The sequence below is a fragment of the Macaca nemestrina genome, chromosome 7, assembly GCF_043159975.1.
Source record: "Macaca nemestrina isolate mMacNem1 chromosome 7, mMacNem.hap1, whole genome shotgun sequence".
Classification (NCBI taxonomy): Eukaryota; Metazoa; Chordata; class Mammalia; order Primates; family Cercopithecidae; genus Macaca; species Macaca nemestrina.
The window spans coordinates 131880314-131898400 of NC_092131.1; positions in this window are offsets into that span (position 1 = coordinate 131880314).

Genomic DNA, 18087 nt, shown 5'->3' on the forward strand with positions numbered 1-18087 from the left:
CCTTTTAGAATTTCTCAGCTTTTCTTTCCTTTTACAAGAGATGATGTGACTGCCAATAAGGAGACACTTTTTTGTAAAATTAGTTTTTATTTTATTTTACTCATTCAAAGGAGCATTTATGCAGCCAAGTGGGTAATTCTCTTTCCAAAGTAGTCACTACTTATATCCACTAGAATGGAAGTGCCATGAGGGCAGGGGCCCTGACAGCTTTGTTTCCTATTTAGCTCTAGTCTATCATAGTGCTTGGCATACACAGGGCATGCAGTGAATCCTTGTTGAATCAATGAGTAATTAGATCCTGCCTATCATGTGTAATTGCTTCACCATGGGAAAAGGTATTCAAAGTTCCATCTTTGTTTTCTTCTTTTTTTTTTTTTTTTTTGAGACGGAGTTTTGCTCTTGTTGCCCAGGCTGGAGTGCAGTGGCGTGACCTCGGCTCACTGTAACCTCTGGGTTGAAGCAATTCTCCTGCTTCAGCCTCCCAAGGAGCTGGGATTACAGGTGTCCACCATCACACCCAGCTAATTTTTTTATTTTTAGTAGAGACGGGGGTTTCGCCATGTTGGTCTCGGGGTTTCAGGCTGGTCTCGAACTCGTGACCTCAGGTGATCCACCCGCCTCGGCCTCCCAAAGTGCTAGGATTACAGGTATAAGCGACGGCGGCCCAGCCCCAAGTTCCATCTTTGAATGTAAGAATCTATGTCCCACTGCTGCAGCTCTAGGATACAATGTATATTTGTTGAGTGGAACATACATGTAAAACTCTGTTTATTCCAATGGGGCAGGCGTTGACACCCAAGATAATGCCCCATATGTATCCTGTGGTTTTGTTTCTCCCTGAAACAATGGCACACACACCCAGGATATACTGTACTTCTCTTTGAAAAACAATGATTTTGGGGCTGACTAGGCTGGATCAGGGTAGAGCTGGAAAGTGGGAATTTTGGTAACCTGCCTAAGGCTAGAGACAATAGAGAAAAGGGAGAACTTTTCAGGGAGGAGAGCCTGTGAGATTCTATTGAGATGATCATATGGTTTTTATCCTTAACTCTGTTAATATGATGTATTGCATTTATTGATTTGCATATGTTGAACCATTCTTGCATCCCAGAGATAAATCTTGTTTGATCATGGTGTATGATCCTCTTAATATGCTGTTGAATTCAGTTTTCTAGTATTCTGTTGAGGATTTTTGCATACATGTTCATCAGAAATATTGGCCTATAATTTTCATTTCTTGTAATATTCTTGCCTCGCTTTGGCATCAGGGTAATGTTGGCTTTATGAGATGAGTTTAGAAGTGCTTTCTCCCCTTCAATTTTTTTGGAAGAGTTTGAGAAAAATTGGTGGTAATTCATTTTTACATGTTCGATAGAATTCACCAGTGAAGCCACCTGGTCCTGGGAGATTTTTGATTACTGATTTAATCCCCTACTCACTACTGTTTTGTTTAGATCTTCTGTTTCTTCATGGTTCAGACTTGGTAGGCTGCGTATTTCTAGGACTGCATCCATTATTTCTAGGTTAACCAATTTGTTGGTGCATAATTGTTCATACTAATCTCTTAATGATCCTTTGTATTTCTGTGGTATCAGTTGTAATATTTTCTCTTTCATTTATAATTTTATTTATTTGAGTGTTTTCCTTTTTATCTTAGCCTAGTTTATTAATTTGTGTTTATCTTTTCAAAAAACAAACTCTTGTTTTTTTGATCTTTTCTATTGTTTTGCTAATCTCTATTTCATTTCTGCTCTAACCTTTATTATTTTCTTTCTTCTAACGGTAGGCTTAGTTTGTTCTCTTTTTTTTAGTTTCTTGAAGTATAAAGTCAGGTTATTTATTTGAGCTCTTTCTTTTTTTCTTAATGTAAGAGTTTATAAATTTTTCTCTTAGAATTCCTGCATTCTAAGTTTTGGTATGTTGTGTTTCAATTTTCATTTATCTCAAGATCATTTTTTATTTTTCTTTTGATTTTTTTTCTATGACCCACTGGCTGTTCAAAGGGGTATTGCCTAATTTCCACATATTTGTGAGTTTCTCAATTTTCTTCCTGTTATTGATTTCTAGTTTCATAGCTTCATGGTTAGGAAAGATATCTGATAGATTTTCAATCTTCTTAAATCTGTTAAAACTTATTTTGTGGCCTAAGATATGATCTATCCTGGAGAATGTTCCATGTACACTTCAGAAGAATGTGTATTCTGTTGCTGTTAGACGAAATGGTCTATATGTGTCTGTTAGATTCCTTTGGTGTATACTGCTGCTCAAGTCCATCGTGTCCTTGATTTTCTGTCTAGATAATCTATCATTGTCAAAAGTGGGGTTTGAAGTCTCCTATTATTATTGTATTGCTACTTACATTTCCCTTCAGTTCTGTTAATATTTGCTTGGTATATTTAGGTGCTCCAACATTGGATGCACATGTATTATCATTGATTTACACTCTTGATGAATTGACTATACTATCATTATATAATGACATTCTTTGTATCTCATGACAGTTTTTTGCCTTAAAGTCCATTATTTCTAAATATAGCCACCCCTGCTCTCTTTTGGTTACCATCTGCATGGAATATTTTTTCCCATCCCTTCATTTTCAGCTTACGTGTGTCCTTAAAGTTAAAGTGAGGCAGCATCTTGTAGGCAGCATCTAGTTGGAGCTTTTTTTATAAAAACCACTCAGCCATTACATTTCATTGGATTGGAGAAATTAATCCATTACAATTTACCTAGTAATTATTGCTAGGTAAATATTTACTGTTGCCATTTTGCAAATGTTTCTGTTTTATAGTTCTCTTTTTCCTTACTTCTTCCATCTTCCTTTGTGATTTGATGATTTTTTGTAGTGCTATTCTTTTTTAAATATTTTGTATATCTACTACAAATTTATCTTTGTTATTACCATGAGGCTTACATAAAACATATTTACAACAGTGTATTTGAAGTTGATAGCAACTTAATTTTGATTACATAAAAACTCTACCCTTTAACCCTCCACACACACATTTTGTGTTATTGATGTCACAATTTACATTTTTAATATTGTTTATTCATTAACAAATACTTGTAGCTACAGTTATTAATACTTTTGTCTTTTAACTTTTAGACTAGAGTTAAAAGTGATTTATGTATCACCATTACAGTATTAGAGTATTCTGGGTTACACCATATCCTTACCTTTATAAGGAAGTTTTAAACTTTCATATGTTTTTATGTTGCTTATTGACATACATTTGTATCAATTGGGAGAACTCTCTTTAGCATTTCTTGTAAGGAAGTAGTGGTGAACTCCTTTGGCTTTTGTTTTATGAGAAAGTCTTTACCTCGCTTTTATTTCTGAAGGACATATTTGCCAGGTATAGTGTTCTTTGTTGGCAGTTTTTTTTTTTTCTCTCTCTCTCAACATGTTGAATATATCATCCTGTTCTTTCCTGGCCTGTGAGGTTTCTGTTGAGAAATCCACTGATAATGTTATAAAGATTCCCTGGTATGTGATGAATTGCTTTTCCGATGCTGCTTTCAAAATTCTCTCTGTCATTGACTTTTGACAACATGGTTATAATGTCTTTTGGTGAAGAATTCTTCATGTTCAATGTACTTGAAGTTCTTTGGGCTTTATGGATCTGGATGTTTACTTTCCTGTCCAGATTTGAGGTTTTCTGTCATTATTTCTTTAAATAAGCTTTCAGACTTTTTCTCTTTCTCTATGCCTTCTGGAAGTCCCACAATTGGTTTGCTTGATGGTTTCCCATAAGTCTTACATGCTTTCTTCACTCTTTTTCATTCTTTTTATTTGTTCGTTTCACTGACTGGATAATTTCAAGTATTCTGTCTTCAAGGTCATTAGTTCTTTTTTCTGTTTGATTGAGTCTGCTGTTGAAGCTCTTTATTGAATTTTCAGTTCAGTCATATTCTTCAGCTCCAGGATTTGGTTCTTTTTTAAAATCTTTCCATCTCCTTGTTGAACTTCCCATTTTCATCATATATTTTTTTCCTGATTTCATTTAGTTGTGTATCTGTGTTCTGTTGTAGATCACTGAGCTTCTTTAAGACAACTATTTTGAACTTTTTGTCAGAAAATGCATAGATTTCCATTTCTTTGGTGTCAGCCACTGGTGCTTTATTTTGTTCTTTTAGTGGTGTCCTTTTCTCTTGAGTTTTAATGTTTCTTGAAGTCTTGTGTTTCTGTCTTTGCATTTGAGAAAATGATCACCTCCTCTATTCTTTACTGACTGGCTTTCGGAGAGAAAAACCTTCACTAGTCAGCCTGACTAGAGATTCTGGGAACCCCTTAAACCTTCTCTTTGGAAGTGCTTACTTCACTCTTCTTGTTCCCTCCTTCGGGAGAAATATTAGGATTGTGTGCCTTCTCTTGATTCCACAAAGCCAGGCCAGGTGGTGAGAGCCTCCTGTTTATTTTCCCTAGGGCAGTGTCCTGAAGTGTTTAAGGTTGTGCACCTTCTCCCAGTCCAGCAGTCAATCTGGCTGTATGGTTTCTATGGAGGCATGTGCCATCTGGAGAACCTTGTTTGTGACATTTGTATGGTAGTGCAGGATGCCTGCCATGAGGTAGGTGAGACGTGGAGTGATGGGAACATACATAAGCTAGTTAGAGTGTCTGTAGGTGAGGTGCCACTTGGGGTTCATGGACAAGGTTCCTGATAGACTTCAAAAACCAGCCAGTAGGATCTGAGGCCAGCTGTTGAGATTTGTGCACCAGCAGTCATAAGCTCCCTTCCTTTTTCCCTGTTTCTAGTTGCCCCTAGATGGTTCAGCTGTGCCAGTCTCTTCTGTGTTCTGGGTGAGGCAAGACAGAAGTGGGTCTACTGTTGAGGGTTTCATAATGCTGAAGAAGCTGGGTGCTCACTTTGCTCTCACTTTCCCCCATAGGAGAAATCATGGGTTGAGGGAGTTTCTCTAGGCACAGAGCTGTGCCACTTTGGGGAGAAGTGAACAGTTTCATTAAGTGAAACTGTTCTTACCTTCTTCAACGAATCTATTCTTGGATATTTTGCTCCACTAAAGTGCTGGAACCTCTCAGCTAAACTCCTGGGTTCCCACAAAGGTATACTGGCCCATGGGTGGTTGTTAAAATTGGTGTTTTTGTGGAGATTTGAGGAATAGAACCTCCTATTCCACCATCTTGCTCCATCATATCTCATTTTAACTCAGTGATTTAACTCCCGACATAAACCAGACAGTTCTTGGTGGACTATATTTAAACTCAAATAGGTAATAACTCCAATTAAAACTACTGTGCCAAATGCAATTTTAGTTAGAGCAGATTAATATTGCTTCAGGCACTAATATATAGCCATTGATTTGGTGAATTCTTTTTCTAGTCCTATCAAGAAAGATAATTGGAAATATTTCACATTCATTTTGGGTGGATAACAGTACACATTTATGATTTTCCTCCAAAGCAGCCCACCCTCTGTCACAGTTGAATCTAAAGGGACCCAGACCTCTGGAGAGTTCACAGGACCTTACCTTGGGCCACCTTCTTGATGACATGATGTTAATCAGACTGGGTAAGCAAGAATTTTGGAAACTTTGCTAATGCATGTACTCCAGAGGTTGGGAGATAACGCTTACCAAGATTCAGAGTATTACCACAGCAGATTTTAGGGCTTCAGTGATCTGGGCCATTTCCTTCAAAGTAAAGGACTAGATAGTGCATCTTGCATCTCTCATCACTAAGAAAGAAGCACAACACCTGTTACACTATAGCTTAATTAAAATTTAGCTGTGAGGGCAAATCCTCCTAGTGGGCAGAACTTTAGGCTATGCATTTGGCCATCTACTTTGGACAGAGAAGTGACCAAAGACAAAAGACATATATGATCTATTTCTGAGCAGTGACTGTATCCCCAATAGGTGGAATTGATGATTCTGAAAACTAACGAGTGGTCGTAGCAGAGGACCTGTCTATCATCTCTCCTAGTGACCAAAAAGGAAGGTTTCCCTATGACTTAAGGCCAAGTGGGTCTCAGGTCCTTGTTTCCAGCAAGTATTCCATTAAACTTTAATCTATGAATACTGCCTGGTCACTTTGAGCTCTTTGTGCTATGGGACTAGTAGGCAAAAAAGGGAGTCACCATCCTGGCAGGAATGGTTGACTCAGGAGAAGGTAGGGTTACTCTTCTAAAATTGAGGCAAGGAAGGATACAGTTGTCACTCAAGTGATATACTGGGTAGTCTCTTAATACTCTATTGCCCACTTTGACTGATAATGGATTCGTTCAGCATCCACAATTTGAGAAGGACATGAGACATGGATTCAAGTCCCTCAGGATATAGGGTCTAGATGACTTCACTAAGTTACTTACCTGGTACAACATCAATGCTCATCTAGAATAGAGAATAGAAAAAAATGAGGGGTATCATTACAGCATTGAGACCAGCTTCAGTGCTGGAGGCAGGAATGAGGGACTATTCTTCACATTAACCTTCCTCCTGTGTGTTTCCCCAGCTAAGAGACCAACCGGAATCATAAAAGGTTATGCAAAGAAAGGTTACTGGAGTCGTACTAGGGTGCCCTGGGTGGTTGCTGCGGTACGTTGCCCACATTGTCCCTTCAGGATCGAGGCACTCATTTTTCTAACTTGTTGGGATTGTGGCTGGCTCTGAACTCAAGTCTCTCTCCAGGAATCACTCTTAGCTAAAGGCAATCCTCTTGCCAAAATCACTCCTCTGGAGGGAGCCCATTTCCAGTGACTGATCACTGAGGGTATGTAAAGGCCCATCCTTCTTGCCGTAGGGCAAGGAAATTCTGCAGGACTATTCCAGCTATAGAAATTCCTCTCCTCCCTCTGCCCAATCCCAGATCCTTCACTCCATACCCGGACCCCATCTACCCTACTCCCCAGTGAACTTCCTGCAGACATTCTATAGTGAAACCCCCCATCCAGACACTAAGAGCTTCTAAACACCTTTTTGCACCTATGAGTAAATATGAATATAAAGACAAGGATTATCAGATATTTGAGGACAATCTCTAACTTGAAAGAGAGATCCCAATGCAAACCAGTGGAAAATGAACTCAGGAGAAAGACAAAGACCATAGGGAGGAAATGGAACTTCAAATAAAAAAGTAAAATCTCAGAGAGATAAGCAAAGATATACCCACTGTGCAATAAAAACAGAATGGTATAGAAAAGGAGCGATCAAAGAGATTCTGGATATTAAAATTACCATATCAGAAATAAAAACTGTGATGCGACCGTATTGTGATGTGCAGAAGAGAAGGGGGAAGTGTTTGTGAGAGTGTGTATGAGTGTGTATGTGTGGTGTGTCTGTGTGAATGGGGTATAAAAATCCAGTCCATGTATTCCATAGACGGAAGATTTCAGATTACATTTCATTTTTTTAAAAATCAGGAACCAAAAGTGTAAACATCTTACTTATAAATATGAACATAAATATAAGATGATATAGCTAAAAATAGAAATTGAGTGCCTCTAGATTTTGGGAAATCAGGAGGCACTCAGTTTTTTGAGGAGGGTATGGGTCAGGAGACTGATACTTTTCACTAAAAGCCTCGTGCAGCTATCTGACAGTTTAAATAATACTTTTATTACTCTGTTAAAATGCAAATTCATTTTTAAAAAAATTATTTACAATGGGGCTTGAAATCTGAAAATCTTGGGCTGAAGTCTATGCTCTGCCATCTTCTTCCCAGGGAACCTTAGCTAAGCACCTCAGTCTACTCATCTACAAGATAGGTATCGGCCCACTTGCTTTTTCAGGCTGTTCTGAGAATTCTATAGATAATAAATCTAGAAGCAGGTTTTCACCTGAAAGGTTCTGTGCAAATGCAACTACCATGGTCATGCACATTTTACCCACTGCTAAGTTTGGCCAACAAAATAGGCGGCGGTGGTTGTGCTTTTTCCATGGCCGTGTTCAAAAAGGCACATCCCTTTTGGTTGTAAAGGCTTTAAACGTCTCCTCTCGAGACAGATTGTCTCATCAGAAATACCAACATATCTGGATGATTTGCAAACCAGCCACCAGCTAAATTTACTGCCTCCTAAAATAGTTTTGGGATATCTCTAGGACAGGCCCAGCCCCAAACACATTCATAAAGGCAGCCAAGACTGGCTTTGGCACTCCCACTCCCTCCTGGCTTGCAGTCTTTCCTGCTCTCTAGCGCCCACCCCAGACACCCAATACCCCTGCCCCAACCCCCTCCCCTCCAGCTCTCCCTCTCCAGACAAGACCTGCTTTCTGGGAGGGACGGAGAACCTCACTACACCACAGGGATATCATGGGCCAACAGTAGCTTCTATTGAACCACTCTTTCCCATGAGAATGTGCATTTGAACACGGAATAAAGTATTAAGCTAAAGAAGAAAAGTTTTAATGGTGAATTAATGCAGAAACAAGACCGTCAAGAAGTATATTTTGGGAAGTGACGACATCCTCGCCCTTCTAAAATTATATCATGCACATGAATAGAGTTGGAATATCTATTTCCACATAGAGGCGACCATCTGACAGGCCTTGTTCTGAGGCCCCAGACAGGGCCTATGCACTTCAAGTTACTATAATCCTAATACTTCACAGAGTCATTGGAGGGAATCCTTCCTAGCTGCATTCCTGTTGCAAGGAGCCCCTTCTCAGTGTCCTTTGCCATAGAGACAGACATTCACCCTCTCTTGCAATGAGAACCTCTTTCCTTTAATGTCTAACCTTGTGTTAATGATAGACGGTTCTTACTATTAGAAAAGACTTCCTTGTACCAATTTCATTCTGTCTTCTTCTAATTTCAACTCATTGGTTCTATTTCCACCCTCTGAGGCAAAATAGAACAGTAAGTTGAACCTCTTTCTCAGCAATGGCCCTTTGTTTATGTGAAAACATTATTATCTTTGCCATTCTCCAAAGGGTGTTCCATTGAATACTGGTTCTGGAGGATACTGGTCCTAAAAGGTATGTGATGAAATGGTTGGGCAGACAAACAGGTTTGGGGAACGCTGAGCTAGTTGAAGTTACACAGGTTTGTTTATGGCAGGACTTTGAGGACCTTTAATAAGGAAACACACCAAGCCGTGCTCTGAGAACGGGATTCAGAATGGTCTGCTTTTTGAACTTGTGAAACCCTAGAATGCTCTTTTGGTGGTAATCTTATGGGTTTAGTGTTGGGAAACCATTAGTCCTGCAGAATGAGCTCTGGAGTAGGAATCACTGGTGTTCAGGAGCTGGTTTCCGCCTATTCACAATAGCCAATTGTGCATGTCCCTCCCAACTCTGCATTCAGTGATGTCACATGGTGATATGGTTTGGTCTGTGTCCCCACCCAAATTTCATCTTGTAGCTCTCATAACTCCCACATGTTGTGGGAGGACCCAGTGGGATGTGATTGAATCATAGGGGCAGGTCTTTCCCTTACTGTTCTCATTATAGTGAATGGGTCTCATGAGATCTGATGGTTTTAAAAACCAGAGCTCCTCTGCACAAGCTCTCCCTCTGCCTGTCACAATCCATGTAAGATGTGACTTGCTCCTCCTTGCCTTCTGCCATGATTGTGAGGCCTCCCCAGCCATGTGGAACTATGAGTCCAATTAAACCTCTTTCTTTTGTAAATTGCCCAGTCTCAGGTATGTCTTTATCAGTAGGGTGAAAACAGACTAATATAGTAAATTGGTACCATTAGAGTGGTGTGTAGCTGAAAAGATACCCAAAAATGTGGAAGTGGCTTTGGAACTGGGTAACAGGCAGAGGTTGGAATAGTTTGGAGGGCTCAGAAGAAGAGAGTAAAATGTGGAAAAGTTTGGAACTTCCTAGAGACTTGTAGAATGGCTTTGACAAAAATGCTGATAGTGATATGGATGATGAAATCCAGGCTGAGGTGGTCTTAGATGGAGATGAGAAACTTGTCGGGAACCGGAACACAGGTGACTCTTGTTATGTTTTAGCAAAGAGATTGGTGGCATTTTGCCCCTGCCCTAGAGATTTGTAGAACTTTGAACTTAAGAGAGTTGCTTCAAGACATCTGGCAGAAGAAGTTTCTAAGCAGCAAAGCATTCAAGAGGTAACTTGGATGCCACTAAAGGCATCCAGTTTTATAAGGAAAGCAGAGCATAAAAGTTGGAAAATTTGCAGCTTGACAATGTGCTAGAAAAGAAAATCCCATGTTCTGAGGAGGTATTCAAGCTTGCTGCAGAAATTTGCACAAGTAATGAGGAACCAAATGTTAATCCCCAAGACAATGGGGAAAATGTCTCCAGGGCATGTCAGAGACCTTTCTGGAAGCCCCTCCCATCATAGGCCCAGAGGTTTAGGAAGAAAAAATGGTTTTGTAGGCTCTGCCCAGGGTATCTCTGCTATGTGCAGTTTAGGGACTTGGTGCACTGTGTCTCTGCCACTCCAGCCATGACTAAAAGGGTTCAAGGTACAGCTTAGGCTGTTGCTTCAGAGGGTGGAAGCCCCAAGTCTTGGCAGCTTCCACATGGTGTTGAGCCTGCAGGTGCACAGAAGTCAAGAATTGAGGTTTGGGAACCTCTGCCTAGATTTCAGAGGATGTATGGAAATGTCTAGATGCCTAAGCAGAAGTTTGCTGCAGGAGCAGGGCCCTCATGGAGAACCTCTGCTCAGGCAATGTGGAAGGGAAATGTGGGGTCAGAGCCCCCATATAGAGTCTCTACTGGGGCACTGCCCAGTGGAGTTGTGAGAAGAGGGCCACTGTCCTTTAGATCCTAGTATGGTAGATCCACCAACAGCTTGCACCATGCACCTGGAAAAGCCACAGACACTCAACACCAGTCCTTGAATGCAGTTGGGAGGGAGACTGTGCCCTGCAAAGCCACAGGGGCAGAGGTGCCCAAGACATGGGAACCCATCTTTTGCATCAGCATGACCTGGATGTGAGACATGGAGTGAAAGGAGATCATTTTGGAACCTTAAGGTTTGACTGCTCTGCTGGATTTTGGACTTGCATGGACCCTATAACTCCTTTGTTTTGGCCAATTTCTCCCATTTAGAATGTCTGTATTTACTCAATGCCTGTATCCCCCTTGTATCTAGGAAGTAACTAACTTGCTTTTGATTTTACAGGCTCATAGGTAGAAGGGACTTGCCTTGTCTCAGATGAGACTTTGGACTGTGAACTTTTGAGTTAATGCTGAAATGAGTTGAGACTTTGGGGGGCTGTTGGGAAGGCATGATTGGTTTTGAAACGTGAGAACGTGAGACTTGGGAGAGGCCAGGGGTGGAATGATATGGTTTGACTCTGTGTCCCCACACAAATCTCGTCTTGTAGCTCTCATAATTCCCATGTGTTGTGGGAGGGACCCAGTGGCAGATGACCGAATCATGGGGGCAGGTCTCGTGATAGTGAATGGGTCTCACGAGATCTGCTGGTTTTAAAAACAGGAGTTTCTCTGCACAGGCTCTCTCTTTGCCAGCTGCCATCCACATAAGATGTGACTTGATCCTCCTTGCCTTCCACTACGAGGCCTCCCCAGCCACGTAGAACTGTGAGTTCACTAAACTTCTTTATTTTGTAAATTGCTCAGTCTTGGGTATGTCTTTATCAACAGAGTGAAAATGGACTAATCCACATGGGGAGCTTGAAATTGGCCACAGTGGGAGTATGTACATAACAGCAACTGGCAAATGCTACAAACCAGGGCTTTCTATGCCCAGAGAGCTGATTGCTAAACATTTACCAGCACACGACTCAACCAGAGGCTGTCAGTTAAAGGCACTGTGTACTAGGCCTGGTACAAGTCATCCCTCCTTTATGACTCTCTGCTCCCATCTGTTTGAATTTGTGAACTAAACAGTCCTTTTCTGCTTTGAGATAGGGCTACAGGTAACTCCTCTCAGATTGCCCTTCTAAGTTTGACATCCCTGGTCGATTTGCCCATTCTTCCTAGGTTATGATTTCCAAATCTCTTACCACCCTGCTGGTTGCTCAAGCCCAAATGCTCTCCATGTGGTCAGTTTCCCTTTTGCATGGAAGTCTGCTTCTGGAAGTGGACACCATCCTCTAGATGTGGCCTGGCCAGTATGAGCAGGTAAGCCACAAAGCACACATGTAAGGGCCAGAGGCTTCTAGATGGTGAGAACTCCCAAACAAGGCAGGTTTTTTCAACGTCCTCAAGATGGTAGGTTCCTTCCACCAGTGTGGCCTCTCCTGTCTCTCATGCTCACACCAGGTATCATGAGGTGGTGCTACATCCAGGCTCTGGGGTACATGTGAATCCTGTTTACCATGTAACCTTGAGTAATGAGACTCTGGGCCTTCCTCAGTTTCCTTACCTGTAATCTTGGGAAATAATGGTTCTTAGCTATATGGTTATTATCAGGATTAAATGAAAGAACACGTGAAGTGTTGGACAAAGGACAGCCTTCATAACTGTTGTTATTGTTATTAATCAATTACAACACTCTTTCCCACTGTCACAGATGCCATTGGTGTCCTACCCAGATCCTCTTTGCCTGGCCAGTTCTTCCAAATCTCAGCTGTTGTGAGTGTGAGATGCTAGTGATTCATAGTTGCATTCCTCCCTGTGGCATATCCCTCAGCAGGAACATAAGTCTCTCTTACAGGAGGTATCTGGGAGGTTATGCTCACCTCCCACCTTCCCTCAGGGTCAACCCATGGCCAATGACTGACTGATACAGAGATACAAAAGCCTTGCTTCACTGTGGGAAAATCCTGCCATGCTATTCACACTCCAGAACTTCCCATGGGATCAGGCTGAGGCCAGGCTGAGGCTGAAATGATGTCTTTGTTTAGCATCTTCTTCTGCATCTCTCGCTTTCTTACAGGTTTCTCTGGAGGGCACTTCCTCGATAAATAATGTGCACAAGAATACCTGTCTCAGGCTCTGCCTCCAAGAACCAGTCCTAAGACACCCGCAAAGCCTGGATACAACCTTAACTTAACATAGTGTCTCAAGTAGATGCTACTCACTGATTTGAGTTGGCATTGGAAGGGAAACCCATGGGTCTCCTTCTAACCTCTTATTGGTTTGGTTGAAAAACTGTGGGAGGCATCACAGGTACAGGAGCAGCTGAGTGAAGCACAGGGTGAAACTGAACAGAGTCTAGCAAGTAGAGAGGTAGCGAGAGATAAGATTGGACAGAGAAAGGACTCAGAAATACACGGCCTTAAGGGCTAGAACAAGAGGCTTAGCCTTGATTAAAAATGCCCGAGGTCTTAGTCAGGAGACCAACATTCCAGTGCTAGTGCTGCCGCTCAGCAGCTGTGGGAACTGGAAAGATGATTATAACACTGACTTCCCAGGGTAAGGATTACATGAGATAACACTGCACACTTTAAAGGGGCTGTGGTTGACACCTGCCGTTTTTTCTTGCCAACCACCTATTTTCCCCTTTTCTGATATTGGCATCCCTGTGGGTTGGGTGGTCTTATGCTAATCACTCCCTTGAAGAGTGACTGAGTCATTATGATTGACTGTAGGTGAGCATGTGACCCAAATCAGGCCAATGACAGTTATCCCAGTTTCAGAAATGAGAAATATTTTATTTTAGGAATGACTCCCTCCTTCTGGTCTCTCTGCCTCCAAGGCTCATATAAGCCTAGAATTGCTAGGGGCCATTGTTATCACCACTTAGAGAAAGTTGCCCTGGGAATAAAGTCAATGAGGAGGAGAGCAGGGACTTCTGTTCCTGGCAACGTTTAGCTAAATAACTTGAGCTCGCTCCCTCAGAAAATTATTTTAAAATTACATATCAATTAAAATAAATGTATGTAATGACTAACTGAGCTTGCAAAAAATATGAGGAATTACAAGGGGTCCAATAAAATAAAGATAGAACAAAAATCAGAGTATCTGGCATGTAAGTTGAGGCTGTAACTGCCTTGAGATGGTGTGGGTAGCCTCAGGACTTGAGATTGAATCTGCACATGGCAGCCAAAGACAAGGCCCTGAGCCTGTGCTAAGTTTAACATGAGGACTGTGCATGAAGGTAGGATCCTTCAAGCATTGTGCTTCAGCAGGAGGAAAACATCATACACAGGGAGCCAACAGAAAAGCTGTATGTCTTGGCCTGAGCTCTGAGGATGAAAGAGTGTCCCTCGATAGTTTATGTAGGCAAGTCTATGTGTTGTGAGGGGTTGGGCTATGCCATGGTATTACCTGTATGATCTTGGAATCACTGAACCTATAAACTAATATTAAAATGATGGTAGGATGGATAGAGATGGCCCTCAGGAACTGGGCAAAAGCAAACCCAGACTCTTTGGCAACATGCTATCAACCCAAATGATTCTCCACAAATAAGGTTCCATTGAAAGTAGCCTCATAATCCTACATAACAAAACACACAAGGGATGGATCCACCTTGAGTGACAGTCAAGAGACCCAGCAAAGAGCAGTATTATACCCTAACACCTTCCACCCACAAGAACTCCAGCTAGCAGAACTATTAGTCTATACAAATAAGTATGCTTGAAATGAATAAATGCATGAAAGGTGAATCAATTAACTAAGAAAGAACATGATAACATGAGAAAATAGCTTTCATGTTGCAAAAAGAACCCAATAGAATTACTAGAAATGAAAAACATGTACTCATTGATTTTTTTAAATAAGGATTAATTAAAAGGCAGATTAGACACAATTGGAGAGAGGATTAATGAACTTGAAAATATATCTGAGGAAAATAATTAGCATGCAGACAGTTAAATACATAGAAATATGAAAGAGTGGTTTGGAGATGTGGAGGACAGGATAAGAAGGCCCCATACACATCTAATGGGAGTTACAGATGGAGAATAGAAAAAATGAGAGAGAGAGAGGCAATATTAAACAGTACAATCAATAAGTATGTGTTGGAATTATTGAAAGACATTAATCCTCAGATTCAGGAAACACAGGTAGCCCCAGTCAGTATAAAGAAAATTAAGTCCACCCCTAGAACATCATACATTGTACTAAAACCGCAGAACACCAAAGACAAGGAGATCTTAAGAAAGATAACAGAAAAAAGATAGATTATTATAAATAAATGATTGGCAACTATAAAAGCAATAGCAGCTTTCAATAGCAACTATAGAAGCAAGGAGAAAATGGAATAATGTCTTCAAAAAATTAATAAGGAAAAAATAAAAAACAAACTGTCACATTAGAATTCCAATTAAGAGTCAGAAAAAGGGAAAAGGAAAGGCATTCCAAACAAAGATTAACACAGTTTTCTATTAACAGATCCTCTCTGAAAGCTCTGTTGCAGGATGATTTTAGGAAGAAGAAAATTCTACTTAGAAGCAAGGACTGAGGTGCAAGAAGAAATGGGAAACAGAAAAAATAATAAACATGGGATGAATCCAATCAAGCATTTCCTGCATAAAACTATAGTAACATTAAATAATTTTTGGATATAAAACTATTTGGATTTGGATAAGATATATAAGATGTGAAGAGACTCATAGTGGCTAAAGTATTATAAAGTCTTATATTCTTTGATGATACAGATTTTTATTAACTTCAGACATAATAAAGTCAAGTATGCATGGTAAAAAAATTAAGTAAAACCAAGAAAAATGCATAAGATACAAACCAGTAAAATGTATGAACTATAAGCCAGTAACAAAGAGAAAAAAAGAAAGGCTAAAGAGAAAACACTCTATGCCATAAAAAGAAGGAAAAAAAGCATAGAAAAAGCAGAGTAAAAAGAATACAAAAATAAAATGCTACTAAGTAAATACAAATAGATTAGTGAGCACAATATATTTCAATGGATTTAAATCTCTGGTTAAAATGCAGAAATATCAAAGCGCATTTTAAAAAATTCCACCTCTATGTTGTTTATAAGACATTAGGTAAATCATAAGAACACTGAAAAATTGAAAGTTAAAGGATAGAAAAAGTTGCCGTGAAGAAAATCAGAGTTGAGAGATTGAGGAAAAGAGATGTTTTTGATAGTCTCAGCTGACCTCAGAATCCAGCCTTTACTGCTTGCAGATCCAGTTGTGTGAATCTTCAAATACCCCATTCTTTCCTGCCATTTTGCAAGCTTGTTTGAGTTGGGTGTTCTCACTTGCAGCCAGTAGATGACGAACCAATGCAGAAGTAGACCTGCAGCTTGGGATCCTGATTACTCTACGAAGGGTAAGGTGAGAGTCATGTTTTAGAAGAATTCATCTGGTAATGACAGGAAGAGCAGACTAGAGAGGGGAGAAGCTGGAAATGGGCAATGGACAAGGCCATCATGCAGGCAAGCAGTGAGGAGAGCTGTGCTAAGGAAGTGCCAATGAACCTGGAGAAGCAACAGGAAGGTTTCCAGAAACCTGCTTTGAACATTTGATTTGTCTAACCTTTAAAGTGTTCATTCATACAGCTCCTGAGAGCTTGCTAGGGTTTGTAAGACATTAACTGAGGGGCTTCTGTGTCCTGAGGAGAGCATTTTGAAAATATTCCCGGATGCTCAGCGAACTCAACAAAAGTCATTAAAAAACCAAACCAAACCAACAAACATAAACAACAATAGCAGGAATACTCTGGCCACATCTTAGATCAAAGTGATAAGGATATCTGAAAATCTTTAACCCAGAGACAAGAACTCAGTAAATATAAATAATGATATGGTTTGCATCTTACTTAGACTGGTTGAATTATGTATTTCTAGGCAGAAACCCAGGAACACTGATATCTGCAAATGGGACACACAGGGATATAGCTACATTTCTGTGCTTCCTTTTTCTTACATGTTAAGGGAGGCAACTGGACCAGCTTTCTAGCATCACTTCTCGCAGAGTTTATGGGTTTTTTCTTTTAATTTTTTCAAATGTTGGGATACCTGCATAGAGAGGTATGTGTGGTTCCTTCTGTGCCTCCGTGTGTGTGTGCATATGTGTATGTGTGTGAGATCAACAACCATACATGGGTCTGTGTTTTCCTCTCACTGTCTAGCCATGTCTCTGGCTGCCAGCTTGCATGTGTGTTCACAATCATTTGTTTGTTTCTTCCTCCCTCTCCTCCTCCTCTCGCTGCTTCCCCTTTTTACTCTCCCCTGAAACTCTGTGAGATGCATGAACATTTCTCAGTTATGTGATGTTCTCAGCAGGAGGATGGAGCCAAATAATGGTGTTTCTAGTTATTACTCTGATGAATCACAGGGGAACAGCCTTCACCAAGGTAGAACGGCTTGCATAAAATATGTTCATTCAATTAAAAAAAAAAGAAATTGAAAAATAAGATACTGCCAACATGGGGCACTGAGTTATGTAGGGTTTATGCAGCATTCAATTTGCAATTCAAGCAAGAAACACACCAGAGAGGCACCTGTGAGGAAGCTCTCTGGAATGGGGGGAGGGGTTCCCACTGCCAAATAAAAACCTTATGCCTCAGATGAAGTTTCTGGAATATGGAAGAGGGGAGTGTAAATAGTCCCTGGGTTCCCTCAAGATAGTCTAAGCAAGGGATTCTATGCTGGAGATACTGTGGCCCCTGATAGTGAGAAGTGGCTGGCTTGTGATCTCTACTGCCTAAGTGGTCATGGTTTGCACCATTTGAATCCCTGTCCCATAGCCGCAGCTGATCTGCTCAGGAACTGGTACTCGACTTAAACATACTGGCCTGACCTGGGAGATGGCCTCACACGGGAACGACAAGCCAGGCCAATCGGATTCTGTCTCTCTCTGACTTCTGGCACTTCACTTAAAAGTGACATCAAGAAATACGAAGAGAACAAAGCAGTTAACAGTGGGAGCTATGAAGGAGAGCAGGTCATGGTGACCACAGACAAGTTGAAAGTAAGAGGGAGCAGAAAGTGGAAAAGGCAGAGGATGCAAGTTAGGAGACAGAGGAGGCTCTGAGCAGAGGCTCGGGGAGAACAAGCGATCTCATGTGGCAGGCAAGAGAGCGCGGCCCAGGAGGGAGGTGGTGGGAGGAGGTATGTGCGGGGCATTGTTTTAGAAACTGGGAAAGAGACAAAACTCTCTCTCTTCCTGGAGCTGATGTTTCAGTGGGCTGTCCCTGAGGGGCTGCTGTGGTCTACACCTTTGACCTGCACAACCACATTTTGTATCATTCCCTGTCCATTTCATTTTCCTCAAGCCCCAAAGGATTGAACCTTGGGAATATCAGCTCCTACCCACGTGGCAAGATTTGG